Source organism: Pinus tabuliformis, chromosome Q, assembly GCF_031772625.1.
Source record: "Pinus tabuliformis cultivar Carrire ecotype Pingquan chromosome Q, CPIR1, whole genome shotgun sequence".
NCBI lineage: Eukaryota > Viridiplantae > Streptophyta > Pinopsida > Pinales > Pinaceae > Pinus > Pinus tabuliformis.
This window is the reverse complement of record NC_142296.1, coordinates 885,761,328-885,767,995: the sequence shown is the minus strand read 5'-3', so window position 1 is coordinate 885,767,995 and position 6,668 is coordinate 885,761,328. Positions and strand designations below refer to the sequence as shown.

The 6,668-nt window shown below is 40.4% G+C and overlaps 1 pseudogene; it reads left to right on the top strand.

The window, feature by feature from the left end:
• Positions 1 to 1,013: 1,013 nt before the first annotated feature.
• LOC149222317 (DExH-box ATP-dependent RNA helicase DExH10 pseudogene) overlaps positions 1,014 to 6,668 on the top strand; it is a 30,561-nt pseudogene continuing 24,906 nt past the window's right edge.

Sequence of the window (6,668 nt, the reverse complement as noted above, 5' to 3'; positions counted from 1 at the left end):
CGAGAGAATCTTCATCAAGCTCAAAACAACATGAAGCAACAGGTAGATCAACATCGCTCAAAATGGAAATTTCAAGAAGGGGATTAGGTATTTTTGAGGCTGCAACCATATAAGCAAACATCACTAAAAGACAAGTATTGTCAGAAACTCTCTCCAAAATTCTACGGACCGTATCAAGTACTTCAGCGCATTGGAGAAGTTTCCTACAAGCTAGCTTTGCCACCCACTGCAAAATCCCATCCAGTTTTCCATGTCTCATGCCTCAAGAAAGTGATTGGGAACAATTGCAAAATTCAAACCAGTCTACCTGAACTGGATGAAGAAGGGTCAATCTGGCTCCAACCTGAATAGGTTTTGGACACACGAGAGTGGCACCTGCGTGGCCGCATGATCAAGGAAGTCCTTGTCAAGTGGAAAGACACCTCTCTGGAAGATGCAACCTTGGAACTAGCCACTATTCTTCAACAGTTTCTGAAGCTTCAGCCTTGAGGACAAAGTTATTCTTATGGGGGAGGGCATGTTAGGGTCCCACCCTAACCCCCTTATTTATGTAATAGGATCGAGTCATAGTTATAGTTAAGTAAAGAGTCAATAAAGCCCATATTAATAATTGTAAGTGGTTAACCCGCATTTAATGAAGGGACTACAGTTAGTTGCAAATGGGCCATGGTATTAGATAGATGGCATTAATAAGAACCATGGTATTTCCCCATGGTATTGCATGTATGAATCCTATATAAAGGATAGAGACTCCCCTCGAGGAGCATCGTGTCTTACTTTGTAATCAAGCTCAGCTCTATTGGAGGTTTCCCCCTCGAAGAGGCAAGTGAACATTGCTTTTTGAATAATAAAATACTTGTTGTTATTGCTCATTGTGCTATGTTCTGGGTATATTTATCCACATATTTGGTACTCTAGTATCATCTTTCAGGTTAAGAGCATAACAACCAACCATCACAATATTCATGCTTTGACCCGAGAGCCATTGTAGGCATATATTAGCATGTAATGACATGAAGTCTTGCAAGGAAATGATCTTGGGAAAACCTGCACCGTTAGTTAGTATACATCGGGAATCTCCCATGATATTGAAAGGGAGATCTTACTAGACATGTGCAGTTGCATTCATCTTTTTTGTAATGGTATGGCACATTATGTGATTAATTTGAGCATGAGTTTGTACCATTGGATATATCTCACATAGTAGCTTTCAGTACTAATGCAACGTTGTCTCAGTTTACGACAACACAATGTTCAGGATCCACAACGTGTCTTATTTGTTTGATTTTGAGTTTATTGTTGGTCTGGCAGGTCTAAATAATTAGATTTTGATCTAGGTTGGCTGAGCAATGAGTCGGTTGACAAGGGCTTCAGTGCTAAAAGGAATTGAAATTTGAAAATTGAAACCAGACTACTAAACATAGACAAGTAAGAATATTTTAAAAGTTTAATTGCGACATAATAGTTTCAAAGATTAGGACTTGAGAAAGTGCGCGTGCAATTATAGTATATAGTTAAGCTGCAACTGCATTTCATCGCATAGTAATATATGGTTAAGATATTCACATACTTAGAGGTAATCATTAAGATGTTTCTGAATATTGCATTAAGAATTCTTTCCATCAGTTTCAACATGATAAGGCACTACCAGAAGTTGAAGAGAAGATTGCAAAATTGGAGCAAGAAGCAGCCATGCTTGGTGCATCTGAGGAGATTATCATAAACTGAGACTAAGCATAGCAGAGTTAGAGAAGCAAATGATGACTAAAATTACTAGGCCTGAGCGCGTTCTTCTATTTCTGGTTCTTGGTAGGCTGATTAAATTGAGAGATGGTACAATTGAGTGGGGATGGGGAGTGGTAGTTAATGTGGTGAAAAAGCCATCGATGCCACCCAGCACATTACCTTCTAATATATTGGGTTTTCGTACTAGTAATTATATAGTGGATACTCTTTTACATTGTGCTTCTGGCTTGACAAGTGATGGTCCCCGCCCAAAGCCATGTGCTCCTCCTCCTAGAAAAAAAGGTGAAATGCATGTGGTACCTGTTCAACTGCCCCTTATTTGTTCTCTTAGTAATCTTAGAGTTGCCATTCCACAAGATCTACGACCGGCAGAGGCAAGACAGAGTGTACTTATGGCAGTGCAAGAGCTGAAAGAAAAACGATTTCCAAAAGGTCTTCCAAAGCTTGACTCTATTGAGGATATGGGCATTGATGATCCGGATTTTGTCCAACTTGTAAGGGAAGTTGAAGCATTGGAGCAAAAGTTGCTTGCCCATCCCTTTCATAAGTCTGAACAGGATGAACACCAGTTGAGGTCTTTTCAAAGAAAAGCAAAATTAAATAGCGCAGCTCAGCAACTTCGAATGAAAATGCATGACTCTCAGCTTCACAAATTTAGGGAAGAGTTAAAAAAAATCGCTCAAGAGTGCTTAAGCGACTTGGACACATTGATTCTGATGGTGTGGTGCAACTGAAAGGCCAGGCTGCATGTCTCATTGACACAGGAGATGAACTTCTTGTGACAGAATTGATGTTCAATGGCACATTCAATGAGCTGGATCATCATCAAATAGCAGCACTTGCAAGCTGTTTCATTCCATATGATAAATCATCTGAACAAGTACATTTGACTAATGAGCTTGTGAAGCCATTGCGTCAACTTCAGGATAGTGCACGATGGATTGCACAGGTGCAACGTGAGTGCAAGTTAGAAGTTGATATAGAGCAGTATGTTGAGTCAACAACCCATCCACATTTGATGGATGTAATCTACCATTGGTTCCAGGGTGTCTCATTTTTAGAGGCTAAGTTTCACAAAACGGGGAAACGGGTACGAGTTTCCAAAACGGGAACCAATATGAAACACAACCTCCCCAAATTTTGGAAACGGGGAAACACGAATATATATATATATATATATATATATATTAGGACATTTAAGAAATATGTGCAATCATAAAGCATATATGATACATTACAGGTCTTCCAAAGTCAGGAAACAAGTCATTCATCATGGTGATTGTGGACAGACTTCCTAAGTATGCTCATTTTTGCACCCTACCCCACCCTTTTACACCGACTTTGGTCGCTCAATATTTCATGGATCATATCTTCAAATTGCATGGCATGCCCACTTCCATTGTGTCCGATCGTGACCCAGTCTTCACCAGTAACTTTTGGCAGGAACTCTTCTAGCTACAAGGTACCCAAGTACAACTCAGTACTTCCTATCATCCACAAACTGATGGTCAAACTGAAGTAGTCAACAAATGTCTGGAAACCTACCTTAGGTGTTTCACTTCAGAAAAGAAACATCTTTGGGTACAGTGGTTACCTCTAGCTGAATGGTGGTATAACACCAACTATCATGCCACCACCAAAATGAATCCATATGAGGCAGTTTATGGTCAACTCCCTCCTTCCCTTACTTCTTATATCAAGGGGTGCTCAAAGGTACAAGCAGTGGATCAACTCCTACATAACCGTACAACCATGCTGGCCCATCTTAGAGAGAATCTTCATCAAGTGCAAAACTACATGAAGCAACAGGTAGACCAACATCGCTCAAAATTCCAATTTCAAGAAGAGGATCAGGTATTTTTGAGGCTGCAACCATATAAGCAAACATCACTCAAAGACAAGGGTTGTCAGAAACTATCTCCAAAATTCTACGAACCGTATCAAGTACTTCAGCACATTGGAGAGTAGCCTACAAGCTAGCTTTGCCACCCACTACAAAAATCCATCCAGTTTTCCATGTCTCATGCCTCAAGAAAGTGATTGGGAACAATTACAGAATTCAAACCAGTCTACCTGAAGTGGATGAAGAAGGGTCAATCTGGCTCCAACCTGAATAGGTCCTGGACACAAGAGAATAGCACCTGCATGGCCGCATGATCAAGGAAGTCATCGTCAAGTGGAAAGACACCTCTCTGGAAGAGGCAACCTGGGAACCAGCCACTATTCTTCAGCAGTTTCCGCAGCTTCAGCCTTGAGGACAAGGCTATTCTTATGGGGGAGGGCATGTTGAGGTCCCACCCTAACCCCCTTATTTATGTAATAGGATCGAGTCATAGTTATAGTTAAGTAAAGATTCAATAAAGCCCATATCAATAATTGTAAGTGGTTAACCTGCATTTAATGACGGGACCACAATTAGTTGCAAATGGGCCATGGTATTAGATAGATGGTATTAATAAGAACCATGGTATTTCCCCATGGTATTGCATGTATGAATCCTATATAAAGGATAGAAACTCCATTCGAGGAGCATCGTGTCTTATTTTGTAACTGAGTTCAGCTCTACTGGAGGTTGTCCCCTTGAAGAGGCAAGTGAACTTTGCTTTCTGAATAATAAAATGTTCATTGTTATTGCTCATTGTTCTATGTTCTAGGTATATTTCTTCGCATATTTGGTATTATGGTATCGTCTTGCAGGTTAAGAGCATAACATGGGTGAATGCATTCTTTTCCTTCTTACCCCATTTGTAGACTGCATCCTTCTTGATCATGTCTTGCATAGGTTTCACCATCTGTGCATAATCCGAGATGAACTTCCAGAGGAAGTTGATCTTTCCCAAGAAGGACTGCATGGCTTTCTTTTTGGCTGGGTAAGGAATCCATGTGATCGTTTGAACTCGGTCTAGATAAACCTTGATCCCACTTATGGCAATGATGTGCCTGAGGAGGTTCCCCTCAAACATTGAAAATACACTCTTCTTTGTATTCAAGGATATCCCGTATTTTTGGCATTGCTTGAATATATTCTTCATATGGCATATGTGGCCTGACTGTTTTTTGGAAAAGACTGTCACGTCATCAAGGTAAACCACTACGCTCTGTCTGATAAGTCCATGGAAGGCGATGTCCATGGTATGGTAAAAGGTTGTGCTTGTGTTCACAAACCCGAATGGAATTCTTACGTAGGTGAACGTACCCCACTTGGCACAAAAGCTTGTTTTCAATCTATCAGGTTTTGCTACCAAAACCTGGTTATATCTCGAAAAACCATCGAGTAGAGAAAACATTTTTGCTCTAGATACTGTCTATAAAATATGTTCCATTGATGACATGGGGTAGTTGTCTTTGTCTAAGGCACAGTTTAGGTTTCAGAAATCAACGCATAAGCAGATCTCCCTGAACTTCTTACGTACAAGAACTAATTTAGAAACCCACGTAGGATGATGAAATCGATAAATGAACTGAGCATCCAACAGCTTAGTCAGTTCCTTCCGTATGAGGGGTTCAAGTGACGAATGTACATTCCTCAACTTCTGTTGAAATGGCTTGACCCCTTCTTTGATCGAAATCATATGTTGTATTATTCATGTGTCATATTTTTTCAGATCATCATATGTCCATGTGAACACATCTCAGTATTGCTTGAACAAGCGGACATAGGTCTGTCGCTCCTACGGTTTGCAACACGTACTGAGATTGATGAACTTTGGATCTTGTTCTATTCCCAAGTTGATATGTTCATGCATCATGGTGGAACTATGGTTTTTTTTTTTCCTTGGCCCTTGAAAGCAGTTCTACAAGTCATAGATATTTTTGAGAGATACCACACCTTTGGGGATGAGGTTGCCTTTCTTGTCATCAATTATGGTTTGCAAAGACTCCTCGTGCTCATCTTCATCAATTGTTGCGTCCTTGAAGACATCAACGTTGGCCATGAAGTGCAGTATCTGTTGATCATCGTCAAAAAAGCGTAAATTAGTTATGTTATCAGGGATATAAGTCTTATACAAAATTTCAACAGTAAACCTATCCCTAAGCAGTGTCATCCTAGTAGCTACATAAACTAAGGCATCGGCAACTACATTACGCATTCTTGGCATAACAATGATATTGAAAACTTAGAAGTTAGAGATCAATCACCATACCTCTTGTTGATAAATTTTGAGATGAGGTGACAAACAGTGTATGGTGTTACGTACCTATCGTACCACGATTTCTAAATCACCTACCACTTTGAGTGCAACAACATTGAGGCTAATGGCTTTGTACAAGCCCAATACGAGTGATTCATATTTAACAGTGTTGTTCATGCACTCGAACTCCAAGTGGCTTAAGATCAGGTGTTTCTTGTGCTTTGGGTCTATCAAGACACACCTGGCTCCAGAGCCATCTCATTTCTTTGATACATCAAAATACATGGTCCACAACTCATCTGTACACAGGCCGCTTGATGCACTAGTACTATTACTGCTACTCCTACTAGTGTTACAATGTATTGTGCATGTTTCATTACCATCAGTTGGGCAAGGAAGGAGACCCAACTGCGTGTCTGGTGGGGTTGGAGCTGGCTATGTGAGATAACACCCAAGTTGTGTTTCCAAGAGGCAGTTGCCTAATATGAGTTATGTGAAAGCCAATGGTTCATTCTCACCATTGGTGGAAGTGACATTATGTTTCATGTACCTCTCGAATAACACCTAGATCTGATTTTGTTTTCCCTAGTATGGAAGCCATAAGTGTGACCAGTATGTGGCAAAGTATCCATTCAACTTGTTGGACTAGTCTCTGCTACCTAGTAAGCTATATGATTCTGATATGTCCACAATGACAATGTTGATGCATTGGTGAACTCGGCCGTCATGAGATAACTGGATGATCACATCCTGAAGTTCACCAATGGCTAGTATGCAATATGTGCAAAT